Source organism: Mesoplodon bidens (assembly GCF_964165515.1).
Source record: "Mesoplodon bidens genome assembly, chromosome: 10".
In the NCBI taxonomy this organism is placed as follows: Eukaryota; Metazoa; Chordata; class Mammalia; order Artiodactyla; family Ziphiidae; genus Mesoplodon; species Mesoplodon bidens.
Genome location: NC_138172.1, coordinates 31,327,370 through 31,344,845, shown reverse-complemented (window position 1 = coordinate 31,344,845; position 17,476 = coordinate 31,327,370). Strand labels below are relative to the sequence as shown.

The 17,476-nt window shown below is 41.9% G+C and overlaps 1 protein-coding gene across 2 annotated transcripts in view; it reads left to right on the top strand.

The window, feature by feature from the left end:
* Nucleotides 1-17,476, top strand: part of KCTD6 (potassium channel tetramerization domain containing 6) — a 50,541-nt gene that overhangs the window by 11,192 nt on the left and 21,873 nt on the right. For both annotated transcript variants that reach the window (XM_081246543.1, XM_081246542.1), the window contains one exon: nt 2,400-2,482. The gene's annotated coding sequence lies outside the window, so the exon portion shown is untranslated. The remainder of the gene's footprint in view (nt 1-2,399; nt 2,483-17,476) is intronic.

Here is a 17,476-nt window from a genome sequence, read left to right as displayed (position 1 = left end):
GCCATCCTTGTGACACCACACCCTCCATCCCTAATGCCTGACATCCCCTAATCTGTATCTCTGTTGCCACACTATTGCCTTTTCCAGAATGTTATAGAAATGCAATCACACAGTATGTAACTTTTTGAGACTGGCTTCTTTCACTCAACACAATGCCTTTGGGATTCATCTGTGTTGTCACATGTATGGATAGTCCATTCTTTTTTATTGCGAGTAGTATTCTGTTTTATGCACGCACTACAGTTTGTTCATCTGTTTACCTGTTAAAGGACATTTTAGTTGTTTCCAGTTTTTGGTGATGATGAATAGAGTTAATATAAAATTTTTGTGCAGAATTTTGTATGAACATACATTCTTATTTCTCTATCATGCGATATTGGGATTGCTGGGTCATATGCAAGTGTATATTTAACTTCTAAGAGACTGTCAAACTGTTTTCTGGAGTACCATTTTGTATTCTCAACAACAGTGTGTGAGAGTCCCAGTTGTTCCACATCCTCACCAACTCTTGATGTTATAATTTGTTTGTTTTTGTTTTTTGCCTTTCTAATGGGTGTGCAGTGATATCTCATCATGGTTTTGATTTTCATTTCCCTAATGGCTAATGATGTTAAGTATCTCTTCGTTTGCTTATTGGCCATTTGTATATCATCTTTGGTAAAATGTCTGTTTAAGTCTTTGCCCATTTTTTCTTGGGTTGTTTGTTTTCTTAAGGTTGAGTTTTATATATGTGTGTGTGTGTGTGTGTGTGTGTATGTGTATATTCTGGATATAAGCCCTACGTTGAATATGCGATTTGCAAATACAGTCATCCCTTGGTATGTGCGAGGGGATTGTTTCCAGAACCTCTGCCATCCTGAGGTTACCTAAATTTGTGAATGCTCAAGTCCCTTATAGTAATGAGATAGGCTAGGACCTGGGATCTGGGACCCTCTACTGGAGTGCTTGCACCTGGACAAACGTCTCCTTTGGCAATAAAATACAAAGAAAGTATAAGGGACTGAAAATAACCGCATGCATGTGTGCAGTTGGGGCAAAGTGTGAACAACAAGATGCAAAAAGACCAAAACCCAACTGCCACTTCTGAGGTGCCCAGAGCAAAAGCAGGGTACCCTGATGGTCCCTGCACACAGCACCACCCAGGGGGTGGGCAGAGCATCTAAGCCCGCCCGCCTCTAGCCTCACCCCATTTAAGGAAGCAGCTCGCCACCCGCCTCGGGGAGTGAGCAAGGGTAGCTCTGACTTGTTCTCACTCCCTCGTGCTGCAGCCCGAGTCCCAGTACAGCCTTGCCCGAATTCCTTGTCCGGCCTCTTATCAATTTCTAACAGTAGGACCTCTGACACTGTCCTCTGTTGGTTGAATCTGCAGGTGTGGAATCTGTGGATACTGAGGGCCCACTGTATTTTCTCCCAGTCTGTGACATATCTCTTCATTCTTTCAACACTGTCTTTCAGAGAAAAGGTTTAAATTTTGATGAAATTCAATTTACCAAAATTTTCTTTTATGGTTCATGTTTTGGTGTCATGTCTAAGAACTCTGCCTAACACCAGGTTGTAAAGCTTTTCTTTAATGTTTTTCTACTACTGTTTTATAGTTTTACGTTTAGCTCTATGGTCCATTTTGAGTTAATTTTTGTATAAGGTGTGAGGTTTAGGTCCAGAGTTTTTTTACATATGGAAGTCCAGTTGTTTAAACACTGTTTGGTAGAAAGACCATCTTTCATCCATTGAATTGCCTTTGCACCTTTGTGCAAAAATCAGTGGGTTGTTTTGAGTGGTTTCTGGTTTTGGACTCTGTTCTGTTTCATTGATCTCTGTGTCTGTCCCTTTTTCAGTATTACACTGTCTTATTTACTGCAGCTGTACAGTAATTTTTTAAATCAAGTAATGTGAGTCTTCCAGCATTTCCTTTTCAAAGTTGTTTTACAATCAGCTTAACTGCAGCTACAAATAAAAAATCTTGATAGAATTTTGATTGGAATAGTTTTGAATCTATAGAACATTTTGGAAAGAACTGGTATCCCATTTACTTCAGTCTTCTTTGATTTTTTTCATCAGGCTTTTGTAGTTTTCAGTATACAGATCTTGCACATAGTTTATTAGATTTATGCCTAAGATTTTCTGTCCTTTTTAGGCTATTGTAAATGTTATGTTTTAAAAATGTTGGTTTCTGGTAGTTTACTGATAGTTTACAGAAATGCAGTTGATTTTCAGGTGTTGACATAATGTCCTGCAACCTTGCTAAACTCATTTGTTAGTTCTAGAAGATTTTTTTGTAGATTCCATGGGATTGTCTGCTTGGACAATTATGTTGTCTGTGAAAGAGATAATTTTATTTCTATCTTTCTAATATTTATGTCTTTTGTTTCTTTTTCTTGCCTTTTTTGCTGGCCTTCTAGTATCCATGTTGAATAGGAGTGGTGAGAAGGAACATCTTCGCTTTGTTCCCCGTCTTAGAGGAAAAGCATTCAATCTTTTACCAGTAAGTGTGATGTTTGTTTTAATTTTTTTGTAGAGATCCTTATTCAGGTGAAGGAAGTTCCTTTTGTTTCTAATTTACTGAGTTTTTTATCCTAAATGGCCATTGAATTTTGTTACATGCCTTTTCTGCATCAATTTATATGATCATTTGATTTTTCTTCTTTAGTTTGTTAACATTGTGGATTACATTGATTGATTTTTAAAAAATATTTATTATTTATTTTATTTTTAGTTTGCCTGCGTCGGGTCTTAGTTGTGGCACCCGGGATCTTCGTTGTGGCACGCAGTATCTTTAGTCGTGGCGTGCGGGCTTCCTAGTTGTGGCATGCATGCGGGACCAAGTTCCCTGGCCAGGGATCGAACCTGGGCCCCCTGCATTGGGAGTGCGGAGACTTACCTACTGGACCACCACGGAAGTCCCTACATTGATTGATTTTTAAATATTGAACCAATATTGCATTTCTGGTATACACCCTGCTTGGTCACGGTGGGATATATGTACGTACATATACACATACGCACACACATCTATATTGCTGGATTTTGATTTGCTAATTTTTGTTGAGGAGATTTCTATGTTTATGAAAGATAATTGGTCTATAGTTTTCTTCTGTTGTCTGATTTTGGTATCAGGGTAATGGTGGCCTCAAAATGAGTTGGGAAGTGTTCCCTCCTCTTCTGTTTTCTGAACGAGGTTGTGTAGAATTGGTTTTATTTCTTCTTTAAATGTTTGGTAGAATTTATATTTGAAAACGTCCAGAGGTTTCTTTCTTATGGAGTTTTTTTTTATATAAGATTTTTTTTCAATTTAATCATTCAACAATTTAAATATATATATATATTTATTTATGGCTGTTTCAGGTCTTAGTTGCAGCACACAGGATCTTTCATTGCGGCACGCAGGCTTCTCTCTAGTTGCAGTGTGTGGGCTCTGTATTTGCAGCACACAGGCTCTCTAGTAGTGGCGCGTGGGCTCAGTAGTTGCCCTGCTGCATGTGGCATCTTAGTTCTCTGACTAGGGATTGAACCCACGTCCCCTGCATTGGAAGGCGGATTCTTAACCACTGGACTACCAGGGAAGTACCTTTTTTATGGAGCTTTTATTTATATATTTTTTTAATTTTTAAAAATATTTATTTATTTATTTATTTTTGGCTGCCTTGGGTCTCTGTTGCTGCACATGGGCTTTCTCTAGTTGTGGTGAGCGGAGGCTACTCTTTTTTTTTTTTTTTTTTTTTGCGGTACGCGGGCCTCTCACTGTCGTGGCCTCTCCCGTTGCGGGCTCCTGACGCGCAGGCTCAGCGGCCATGGCTCACGGGCCCAGCCGCTCCGCGGCATGTGGGATCTTCCCGGACCGGGGCACGAACCCGTGTGCCCTGCATTGGCAGGCGGACTCTCAACCATTGCGCCACCAGGGAAGCCCGGGGGCTACTCTTTGTTACAGTGTGTGGACTTCTCATTGCAGTAGCTTCTCTTGTTGTGGAGCATGGGCTCTAGGCACGTGAGCTTCAGTAGTTGTGGCATGTGGGCTCAGTAGTTGTGGCTCATGGGCTCTAGAGCGCAGGCTCAGTAGTTGTGGCACATGGGCTTAGTTGCTCTGTGGCACATGGGATCTTCCCAGACCAGGGATCAAATCCCTGTCCCCTGCATTGGCAGGCGGATTCTTAACCATTGCACCACCAGGGAAGTCCCTTTATGGAGCTTTTAACTACAAATTCTATTTCTTTAATGAATATAGGATTATTCAGGTTATCTTTTTATTCTTGGGTAAATTTCAGTTGTTTTTATTTTTCAAGGAATAAGTCCATTTCATCTAAGTTGCCAAATTTATATATGTTGATTAGTTCACAAAATTCACTTTTAAAGTCTGTGGGGTCTGTAGTGATATCCCCTTTTTCACTCCTGAAATTAGTAACCAGTGTCTTTTTTTTTAATTTTATAAATTTATTTATTTTTAATTTTTATTTTTGGCTGTGTTGGGTCTTTGTTGCTGTTTGCGGGCTTTCTCTGGTTGCGGTGAGTGGGGGCTACTCTTCGTTGTGGTGTGCGGGCTTCTCATTGCAGTGGCTTCTCTTGTTGTGGAGCATGGGCTCTAGGCGCGCGGGCTTCAGTGGTTGCGGCATGTGGGCTCAGTAATTGTGGCACGTGAGCTCTAGAGCACAGGCTCAGTAGTTGTGGCACACGGGCTTGGTTCCCGAAAGGTTTACTGTCATGGCCACTTTAGGCCTCCTCCCTGCTCCCTGGCCTGCTTTTAACAGGGTGGTCATACACCCTACAGGGTACTATGACCCTTCTGCTCTGGACCTGCCAGGAGCCTTTGAGGAGTTGAGAGAAGTTTGGAAAAGTGGGAAGAGGGCTGAACTGGGAAAAGGCCCAGGTGCCAGGCCCGTCTGGGGGCCCTTGGTGCCTGGCCAATTTGGAGTCACTGAGCTTTTTAGAGCCCTGTCCTCTGCTCCGTAACAGCCCTGTCATGTCTGTGCTGCCTGCCTTGGGGTGATCAAAGGTGATGAGTTGACTATGGGAACTAAAAGCAAATGAAGAGAAATGTGAGAATGACTATAGTTAACATTTATTTATTGAGCAGGTACTCTGTGCTTGGCACTGTGCCAGGTATTTACATATGTCTTATTGAATGTAATCCTCCCTCACAACACCTCTCAGAGGTGGTTATTATTATTAAGAAATTTATTTATTTGGATAGATGATATACTGTGTACAAAATTCAAAGGACATAAAGATTTTACTGTGAGTCTCTAATCGAATAATTCAGGCAAATTAATATAGAGATAAAGCAAATATGGTAAATGGTAACAGTTGTAGAATCTCAGTGGTGAGCATGTGGGAATTCATTGCACTATTCTTTAAACTTTTATGTATTTTTTTTTTTTTTTTTTTGCGCTATGCAGGCCTCTCACTGTTGTGGCCTCTCCCATTGTGGAGCACAGGCTCTGGACACGCAGGCCCAGCGGCCATGGCTCACGGGCCCAGCCGCTCCGCGGCACGTGGGATCTTCCTGGACCGGGGCATGAACCTGTGTCCCCTGCATCGGCAGGCGGACTCTCAACCACTGCGCCACCAGGGAAGCCCACTTTTATGTATGTTTGAAAGTTTCTCATCATAAATTTGGGGGGAGGGCAAGTGAGTCTCCCCCCATCCCCATCTCTCTTATGAATTTTTCTCCCAGGAGGCAAGCACCGTTAGTAGTTTCCTGCTTCTCCTTCCAGAGATACTTAGATTTTATGAGTGTGTTTGCACAAACTTGCATGCACACATATCAGTGCCTTAGGTTACATCTGGCACTGCATTGATAGACTTCAGTTTTTGGAAGCTTTAGAAGCATAGCTGCCTAGGAAAGGCCATCCAGGTGAATTCCCACAGTCCCTTTCCCAGGGGTTGGAGACTATTTTGTTCCCCAGTCTCACCCCTAGAGGATGCCCTCCTCCACTCGACTGGAAGCAGCAAGTGGCAGAAGGTGCAGAAAGGACAGTATCAGGGCCGCTGCCACGTGACTCAGGAAATGGGGGGCCTCCAAAAGTATAAATACTTTTGTTCTCTGGCCTTAGCCACATTTTTTGTGGGAAGGAAAGCTCAGACGCTGAGCCCACAGTTTGGCTTTGCAGTAGCAAAGGGAAAGGTTGCTCAGAAAGCTTCACCCACATGCTGTACCGTGAACTTTTAAAGGATAAATAAAACCCCCCATTTCCGGGCACAAGAAACACTTCATTCCATCCTAGACATTTTGATGTTGATTACTTGACTAGACTTAGAAAATTCATTTTTGACCAAAGGAAAGCCGTTTTGTTTAATACATTAGAGCTTCTTTATAACACTGGGGTTGGAAGGTGTCTGTGAATTAATAACACCAGTCTTATTCTATGGCTGGCTGTTACATAATTTAGGGAGACAAGTTTTCACCACATTATCTCAGGATCTGTGAAAAAATGAACTGTATTATAATAGTGAGTATATAACTTTAAAAATTTATTTATTTTTATTTTTTTTAAATATCTTTATTGGAATATAATTGCTTTACAATGTTGTGTTAGTTTGTGCTGTATAACAGCGTGAATAAGCCATATGTATACATATATCCCCATATCCCCTCCCTCTTGAGTCTCCCTCCCACCCTCCTTATCCCTCCCCTCTAGGTCGTCACAAAGCATCGAGCTGATCTCCCTGTGCTGTGCAGCAGCTTCCCACTAGCCATCCATTTTACATTTGATGGTGTATATGTGAGTGCTACTCTCTCACTTCGTCCCAGCTTCACCTATGAGTCCTCAAGTCCATTCTCTACGTCTGCATCTTAATTCCTGCCCTGCCACTAGGTTCATCAGTACCGTTTTTTTAAGATTCCATATATGTGCATTAGCATCTGGTATTTGTTCTCCTCTTTCTGACTTACTTCACTCTGTATGACAGACTCTAGGTCCATCCACCTCACTACAAATAACTCAATTTTGTTCCTTTGTAATAAATTTGTAATAAATTAGGTGCCCATATGTGCATGGGTTTATCTCTGGGCATTCTATCCTGATGTTTTATTAATATTGACTATGTACAGTAACTTGAAGTAGACTATAAATTTTTGCTATTAAGAATGTGTCTAGGGCTTCCCTGGTGGCGCAGTGGTTGAGAGTCTGCCTGCCAATGCAGGGGACACGGGTTCTTGCCCCGGTTCGGGAGGATCCCACATGCCGCGGAGCAGCTGGGCCCGTGAGCCATGGCCGCCGGACCTGCGCGTCCAGAGCCTGTACTCCGCAATGGGAGAGGCCACAACAGTGAGAGGTCCGCGTACCGCAAAAAAAAAAAAAAAAAAAGAATGTGTCTATACTCCACACACAAACTGCTAGAACTGATAAATGGATTCAGCAAGGTAGCAGGATACAAGATTAACATACAGATGCCTGTTGTATTTCTTTATGCTAACAATGAAATATCAGAAAGGGAAAGTAAAAAAACAACCCCTTTTAAAATCATATCCAGGGGCTTCCCTGGTGGCACAGTGGTTGAGAATCTGCCTGCCAATGCAGGGGACATGGATTCAATCCCTGGCCCGGGAAGATCCCACATGCCTCAGAGCAACTAAGCCCGTGCACCACAATTACTGAGCCTGTGCTCTAGAGCCCACGAGCCACAACTACTAAGCCAGCATGCTGCAACTACTGAAGCCCATGTGCCTAGAGCCCATGCTTCACAACAAAAGAAGCCACCACAGTAAGAAACCGTGCACTGCAACGAAGAGTAGCCCCCGCTCGCTGCAACTAGAAAAAACCTGCGTGCAGCAGTGAAGACCCAACACAGCCCAAAATAAATAAATAAAATAAATAAATTTAAAAAATAAAAATAAAATCACATCCAAAAAAGTAAAATACTTAGGAATAAACGTGACCAAGGAGATGAGAGACTTATATGCTGAGAACTATAAAACATTGATAAAGGAAACTGAAGATGATTCAAAGAAATGGAAAGATATCCTATGCTCTTGGATTGGAAGAATTAATATTGTTAAGATGACCATACTACCCAAAGAAATCTACAGATTTAATGTGATCCCTGTCAAATTACCCATGACATTTTTCACCGAAATAGAACAAATAATCCTAAAATTTGTATGGAACCATAAAAGAACCATAATTACCAAAGCAATACTGAGGAAAAAGAACAACGCTGGAGGCATAACCCTCCCAGACTTCAGACAATATTACAAAGCTACAGTAATCAAAACAGCATGGTATTGGCACAAAAACAGATATATAGATCAATGGAACAGAATAGAGCGGCCAGAAATAAACCCACACACCTACAGTCAATTAATCTTTGACAAAGGAGGCAAGAATATATAACGGAGAAAAGACAGTCTCTTCCGCAAGTGGTGTTTGGAAAGCTGGACAGCTGCATGTAAATTAGTGAAGTTAGAACACACCCTTACACCATACACAAAAATAAACTCAAAATGGCTTAAAGACTTAAATATAAGACATGACACCATAAAATTCCTAGAAGAGAACATAGGCAAAACATTCTCTGACATAAATCATACCAATGTTTTCTTAGGTCAGTCTCCCACGGCAAAAGAAGTAAAAGCAAAAATAAACAAAGGGGACCAAATCAAACTTACAAGCTTTGCACAGCAAAGGAAACCATAAATAAAACGAAAAGACAACCTACAGACTGGGAGAAAATATTTGCAAACAATGTGACTGACAGAGGCTTAATTTCCAACATATACAAACAGCTCATATAACTCAATAACAAAAAACCACAAACAGTCCAATCAAAAAATGGGCAGAAGACCTAAATAGACATTTCTCTGAAGAAGACATACAGATGGGCAATAGGCACATGAAAAGATGTTCAGCATCGCTAATTATTAGAGAAATGTAAATCCAAACTACAATGAGGTATCACCTCACACTGCTCAGAATGGCCATTATCAAAAAGTCTATAAATAACAAATTCTGGAATGGAGAAAAGGGGAATTTCCTACACTGTTGGTGGGAATGTAAATTGGTGCAGCCATTATGGAAAACAGTAAAAAACTAAAAATAGAGTCACCATATGATCCAGCAATTCCACTCCTGGGCATATATCCGGAGAAAACTATAATTTAAAAAGATACATGCACTCCAATGTTCACAGCAGCACTATTTACAATAGCCAAGACACGGAATCAACCTAAAAGTCCATCAACAGATGAATGGATAAAGAAGATGTGGTATATATATATATATATATATATCTCATACACACACACACAATGGAATACTACTCAGTCATAAAAAAGAATGAAATAATGCCATTTGCAGCAACATGGATGGACCTAGAGATTATCATCCTAAGTGAAGTAAGAAAGAGAAAGACAAATACCATATGATACCACTTATATGTGGAGTTTAAAATATGACACAAACGAATTTATTCATGAAACAGAAACAGATTCACAGACATATAAAACAAACTTATGGTTACCAAAGGGGACAGGGGGTTAGGAGGGATAAATTAGGAGTTTGGGATTAGCAGATACAAACTGCTAATGTATAAAATAGATAAACAACAAGGTCCTACTGTATGGCACAGGGAACTATATTCAATACTCTGTAATAAACCACAATGGAAAAGAATATGAAAAAGAATATGTATGTATAACTGAATCACTTTACCGTACACCAGAAACTAACACATTGTACAACAACTATATCTCAATAAAAAATAAATAATTAAAGAATGTGTCTATAAATATGTATTTTCAGAAATGAGGCTCTTTGAAAAAAATTTATATGTTGCTTAAAATACAGCATAAATATAGCAATATAGCATAGCTGTTCAGAAGACCAGTTTTGCCACTTAAAGGAATTTGTACTGTAAACATAGTCATAAAAGCAATGGGTGAGGAACTTCCCTGGTGGCGCAGTGGTTAAGAATCCGCCTGCCAATGCAGGGGACACGGGTTCAATCCCTGGTCCAGGAAGATCCCACATACCGTGGAGCAGCTAAGCCCGTGTGCCACAACTACTGAGCCTGGGCTCTAGAGCCTGCGAGCCACAACTACTGAGCCCGTGCCTAGAGCCCGTGCTCCACAACAAGAGAAGCCACCGCAATGAGAAGCCCACGCACCACAACGAAGAGTAGCCCCTGCTCGCCACAACTAGAGAAAGCCCGTGCGCAGCAATGAAGACCCAATGGAGCCATCAATCAATAAGTACATTTATAAAAAAAAAAAAAGCAATGGGTGAAATAGATCTATGTATAAGATGATTCATGGTAACTATAATAACTGTTTATAATAGCAAAAAAAGGAAATAACCTAAATATTCAGGGTCTGGATTAAAAAACTTATGTGGGACATCCATGAAATGGAATATTATGAATCTGTAAAAGAAATAAAGGTACTTTCCGTATACAAGAGGCATATCCATTTTTCTTCTTTACTAGAATACCTTCAGAATGGTTATGAAGGGAAATTTGAGAAATCAGATGATGCTTTCAACCATGATTTTCTTTTCTTTTTTTAAACTTTCTATTTTTAAATTAATTAATTGATTAATTTATTAAAAAAATTTTTTTTTGGCTCTGTTGGGTCTTCGTTGCGGCGCACGGGCTTTCTCTAGTTGCGGAGATCGTTGCGGTGCGCGGGCTTCTCGTTGCGGTGGCTCCTCTTGTTGTGAAGTGTGGGCCCTAGGCGTGCGGGCTTCAGTAGTTGCAGCACATGGGCTCAGCAGTTGTGGCTTGCGGGCTCTAGAGCTCAGGCTCAGTAGTTGTGGCGCACGGCCTTAGTTGCTCCGTGGCATGTGGGATCTTCCCAGACCAGGGCTTGAACCTGTGTCCCCTGCATTGGCAGGTGGATTCTTAACCACTGTGCCACCATGGAAGCCCTAAACTTTCTATTTTAAAACAATTATATATTCACAGGAAGTTGGAAAGATAGTACAGAGAGGTCCCTGTGTCCTTCATCTCGTTTCCCCCATGGTTGCAGCTCAAAGAACTACAGTACAATACCAAAACCAGGAAACTGATATTGGTACAACATGTGTGTATGCTATTATATCACCAGTGTAGAATAGAGTACCACCACTGCAGTCAAGATACACAACTGTTTCATCACCACAAGGATCTCCCTCTTGTTGCCCTGTGTCAGTTACACCCACCCTTCCCTGCACCCTCCCTACCCCTGGCAACCACTAATCAGTTTTTCATCTCTAAAGTTTTGTCATTTTGAGAATATTATGTCAATGGAATAATGCAGAGTGAAATTTTGTTTTTCCACTTAGCATAAAGCCCTTGAAATCCATCCAAGTTGTTGCCTGTATCAGTAGCTTGTTCCTTTTTATTGCTGAATATTATTCCATGATCTGGATGTACTACAATTTGTTTAATCATTCAAACAACCAAAATTGTATGACATTTTGGTTGTTTCCAGTTTGGGGCTATTGCAAATTAAGCTACTATGAACAATCATGTACAGGTTTTTGTGTGAACATAAGTTTTCATTTCACTGGGATAAATGCCCAGGATTGCGATCAGTGGGTTGTAGGATAAGTGTATGCTTAGTTTTTTAGAAGCTGCCAAATTATTTTCCAGAGCGCTGTACCATTTTACATTCCCAACCACAGTTTTCTTTTCATACAAAATGCTATTGACTACCCCGTGTGTTACCACAACGGCACGAGGCCAAAGGCACATGAGAATCTGAGCTATTTTGAATTTCTAGAGAAAATAAATTTAATATACATTAGATGGAAGAAAAAAGTGAGGTCAGGACTAACCTATTTGCTGGCCCACAAGGTCCCATGTTTATCGTCCCAGGTTTTCAGAATAATTCTTCCCTCACCATCAAGCTAACCTTTGGTTGGAAAGCTGCAAAACATTGTACAGGTCACCTGGGTGTACCCCTGACCTATGACCCCTGCTTGTATTCTGTCCCAAGGCACCCTCTGAAGCTTGGTCTCATTCTGGAATGTTCTACCTCCAAGAATAGTCATTTAGAGATTTTATTTATTTTTTTATTTTTTATTTTTTTATCAGTTTCTGCTTTATAACAAAGTGAATCAGTCATACATATACATCTGTTCCCCCATCCCTTCCCTCTTGCGTCTCCCTCCCTCCCACCCTCCCTATCCCACCCCTCCAGGCGGTCACAAAGCACCGAGCTGATCTCCCTGTGCTATGCGGCTGCTTCCCACTATCTATCTACCTTACGTTTGGTACTGTATATATGTCCATGCCTCTCTTTCGCTTTGTCACAGCTTACCCTTCCCCCTCCCCATATCCTCAAGTCCATTCTCAAGTAGGTCTGTGTCTTTATTCCTGTTTTACCCCTAGGTTCTTCATGACATTTTTTTTTTCTTAAATTCCATATATATGTGTTAGCATACGGTATTTGTCTTTCTCTTTCTGAGTTACTTCACTCTGTATGACAGACTCTAGGTCTATCCACCTCATTACAAATAGCTCAGTTTCGTTTCTTTTTATGGCTGAGTAATATTCCATTGTATATATGTGCCACATCTTCTTTATCCATTCATCCGATGATGGACACTTAGGTTGTTTCCATCTCCGGGCTATTGTGAATAGAGCTGCAATGAACATTTTGGTACATGTCTCTTTTTGAATTATGGTTTTCTCAGGGTATATGCCTAGTAGTGGGATTGCTGGGTCATATGGTAGTTCTATTTTTAGTTTTTTAAGGAACCTCCATACTGTTCTCCATAGTGGCTGTACCAATTCACATTCCCACCAGTAGAGATTTTAGAGTCATTTCAGAACCATCCCCTCCCAGGAACCTCTGTACTTACACACCCTGCTCCCCAGATCCCCAGCACTAAATAGCATTAAAACTGTTTTGAATATGTCTGTCGACCCTGACCCCCACCCTCCAGGCTTTAGTTTTTAGGGTACAGGCGTGAGGTCACACACTTCCCCATGTCAGGAATGCAGGCTCCAGGTCATGCTGCCCTTCCTGATGTCCTTGGACATGTAATAACTCCTGAGCCTGAACTTCCTCACCTGTACAGTTGAGGTTATAGATAACAACAGTACCTGCTAACAGGGCCGTTCGGTTGTTCTGCAGGTAGTTATAGGGTGTCTGTTATGGGCCAGCCGAGGATACAGTGGTGAACAAAGAGGAGGCCTTGCCCTCTGAGAGTGCAACTAAAAGAGGAGACCATAACTACAGTGCTCAGCCCAGCCTTTGGCATGTAGTTGGCCCTTGAGAAATGTTAGTTATTTCATTATTGTAGTTAAACTCAATACTTGTTTGTGGACTTGAATGGAATATGAACCCAGTATTACACATCTGGTCTAGTATAGTCTCATTCATTGTAGTCAGCCATTAATTGCCATTAATTGTTAGGAGTGTGCTGGTTTATCCCATTGCTAAAGTCAGATAAATTGCCGACCAAAGTCACTCCATTTTGTGCTTAACACTTAGGTTTATTCTGAATTTAATATCTTTAAAAATATATATATTATTTATTTATTTAGGCTGCTCTGGGTCTTAGTTGAGGTACGTGGGGTCTTCGTTGCAGCATGTTTAGTTGCAGCATGCAGGCTTCTTAGTTGTGGCATGTGAACTCGTAGTTGCAGCATGTATGTGGGGTCTGGTTCCCTGACCAGGGATTGAACCCAGTCCCGCTGCATTGGGAGTGTGGATTCTTACCCACTGGACCACCAGGGAAGTCCCCTGAATTTAATATCTTGAATATCAGATTCAGAAAGTGTCTCTTGCTGTAACAGCTTTGAAAAAACGAGTCTTTATACAGACTTGCAAAAAAGTCCCTAACAATGTGTTCAAAGGTCCATATATTATAAAAGACTCCCACAACAATAAGGAACAATTTCATTGTTTATAAAAGGCAACATAGTTCATAAATACTTAATCAGAAATACAAAATTTAGCAGGGGAAAAACCCTTAGAGGAAATTAATTTTTTTAATTTGTAAAAATGCCAAAAAAGGTGGCCCCAAAAAAAGAGAAGATGGCAGCTGAATGAATGCAAAAATACTCAAAAGAGTATTTGTCTGAATTTTAGGCAAACTGTTCATTATGCAAATTGGTCAATGAACAAACTGGTCACTAGGTAATTTATCATTAAGACATGTGGCTCTGGTCAGAGTAGTCTGTTCCTAGGGTAGAACCAACATGGTGGCCACGGGCAGGTTGGCTATTATGATAGGGCTGGATGGGAGTGTCCTATTGGATGAGTCTAGGTTATACCTCTGCTTCCAGGAAGTGGGGAGAGGGATATGGGGCCTCTCTGACTTCCATAGGGTAAGTTGGGGCCCTGTTCCCTTCTATGACCCACACAACCACAGAGGTCTCCAGATGGTAACCAGCAGATGTTCATTATGGTAAATGAATAGACAGACTCAGGTAACACGGACTCCAGTCATTGTTCATCAACCATCCAGTAATGTGACTTTGCAAAAGTTCCCTAAGCTCTCCTCAGCCTGAGTTTACTCATGCATAAAATGTCAGGGTGGAATTAGATGGTCGCTGCAGTCCTGAGATTTCACTGCTGTCAGAACTCCTCCCATGCTGTGACCTTTCCAGCAGACTAGAGGCTAGAATGGAGATAAGGAGTACCATTTTTTGTGAAGCGTTTGAAGACAGGCAAGACTTTGCTATAGCAAAGGTTAATGTGCTGTGTCTCAAAGATCCATTTCCCCAGGCTCTCAGAATGTAAATGTTAAAGTGATGAAAACAGTGAAATCTAGGCTCTGGTTCATTTGAATCAGGGCTGCTCACCCCTCATGGTGCAGCCCTGGAACAGAGGGCCTCCTCTGTGGCCTGCAGCTTCATAAACTTGGGTTTAGTCTGTCAGCACTGATTTAAAGAGATTTGGTAGTTCAGTTTACTTCTGGGAGAAAACTGACATTCACAGCGGGGTTTGGGGGCTAATAGTGAAACCTAAGCTGGCTTCTTCCCCCCTGGAGGGGCGGAGTGAGTCAGATGTTTGCACGGAAGGCTGTGGTGTCAAGTCTACAAATTCACAGGCCTTATGCTTTCTCCACTTTAAACCGAAAGGTGTTGCAACATCGTTTTTTTTTTTTTTTTTTTTTTTTTTTTTTTTTTTTTTTTTCTTTTTGCGGTATGCGGGCCTCTCACTGTTGTGGCCTCTCCCGTTGCGGAGCACAGGCTCCGGACGCGCAGGCCCAGCGGCCATGGCTCACGGGCCCAGCCGCTCCGCGGCATATGGGATCCTCCCAGACCGGGGCACGAACCCGTATCCCCTGCATCGGCAGGCGGACTCTCAACCACTGCGCCACCAGGGAGGCCCGCAACATCGTTTTAATTGCTAAACCCTAGCTGCAAACCCAAATCTCTGGATTTGATAAGAATTGGGTGTGAAAGGCTGTGAATAATGGCGGTCTTCTTTTTTTTCTTATAAATTTATTTATTTTTATTTTTAGTTATTTTTGGCTGCATTGGGTCTTTGTTGCTGTGCGCAGGCTTTCTCTAGTTGCGGTGAGCAGGGGCTACTGTTCGTTGCAGTGTGTGGGCTTCTCATCGCAGTGGCTTATCTTGTTGCGGAGCACAGGCTCTAGGCGCGTGGGCTTCAGTAGTTGTGGCACGTGAGCTCAGTAGTTGTGGCTCACGGGCTCTAGAACTCAGGCTCAGTAGTCGTGGCGCACGGGCTTAGTTGCTCCGCGGCATGTGGGATCTTCCCAGACCAGGGCTCGAACCCGTATCCCCTGCATTGGCAGGCGGATTCTTAACCACTGTGCCACCGGGGAAGCCCCCTAATGGCGGTTTTTCTGCCAGGTGTGTTTATTTGTTCCTCCCCTCCTTCATTTGCTTCCTTGTTTGTGCCTAAGCCCAGACCAAAGGTGTGCTCTCCTTCAGGTGATAGGCCTGTAGAGGTGACTACAGTTTACCTTCATTTCTATTCCTTGCTGGAATCTATGGACCTTGTATCTACCCCAATCTCCTGAGAACAAGCAACTCTGAATTCTTCTTGCCATAGCTGGTTGACTGACTGATTGTACATCTCAGATGCAAAACTTTGCATTTTCAAATACGTTTGTTTCTGGTTCAGAAGTGACAGAAAAAGAGAGAGGTTGCTGGTGGTACTGTCTTCCCTAAAAAATAAGAAATACCCTTCTAGGTATGTTTAAAAAAAAATTTTTTTTTTTGGCCTACTGAGACTTCTTCAATTCTTCCTTCATTTGGGCTTCCTAGCTCCCAGCCAAACTCACTCAGGATGGGATGCCCTGCAGGGTTTTGGCAAGACAGTAAGAACTGGCCTTTATTTATTTATTTATTATTTATTTATTTATTTTTGGCTGTGAGGCATGTGGGATCTTAGTTCCCCTACCAGAGATTGAACCTGTGCCCCCTGCACTAAGAGCGTGGAGTCTCAACCACTGGACCACCAGGGCATTCCCAGAACTGGCCTTTAAATCCTGGCTCGGACACTTGCTATTTGTGTGACCTGGGCTCATCATATACCTCTCTGAGTTTCCACAAAATTTCCATAAAACAGGAGCAATAATAAAACCTACTTCAGGGATATTGTGAGTATATATAGTAGGCACTCAATTTCTAGTTCTTACCTCTATTAATTGAATCTATCAATTTAAACATTAAACTTAAGTTCCTTCTGAAAACTCTTTAAGTAAAGAATGCCATGGATGGATGGATTTAGGAATTCATGTTTACCAATACAGCTTAAAGGCAACGTTTCAATAGGATGTTTTCAGTTGCAAGGAAGAGAAAATGCTGACCCAAACTGGCATAAATAATAAGAAAATACATTACCCAACGGTGTGATGGTTGATTCAGTGGCTTACTGGTGTTGCTAAGGACCCAGGTTTCCCTGTTCTCTCTCAGCTTCCTCTAGAGTAGGTTGTATCTACTCATGGTCACAGGTAACTGGAGCAGCAGGTAGAGGCATCATACTTAGACACAGCAATATCCAGAGGTAGAACAAGGGGGCTTTTATTCCAGTGTCCTCTTCTTTGGAGCCAGAAAACCTTTTCCAGAAACGTCCCATCAGATATATCCTTACACTTCAGTGGGCAGAACTGAGTCGCATGCTAGAGACGACTAATGAGAATTAAACTAATGAGTCGTCTAATGAGACGACTAAGATGGAATTAAACCAGTTAGGATTTATCTCTAAGCTAGGGATGAGGTGAGCATTTCCTAAGTCACGTTGGGGAGGATAGCTCCTTGAATGAAATCCAGGTTCCGTTAGCAAAGGAATATGGGGAGGATTGTTTTGATCACCTCCTCTTCACCCTGTTAGTGAGGAGGGATTCCCACCATAGGGTTATGGGGGTGACCAGACACACGACACTTGACACTGGGCAGATGAGACTGACAGCAGTTTATTAGTCACCTATACTCAGCCTTGGGGAGGAGGACACCACACACCATGCAGGGCCACATGGGAGGTACACTCGGGAACACAGTATCTGTAGTCACAAGAGGTGAGGTGCCCCTTAGTTGCTGCAGGAGGATGTGATTGGCTTGTTGGAATAATTCCGTGGGCTGG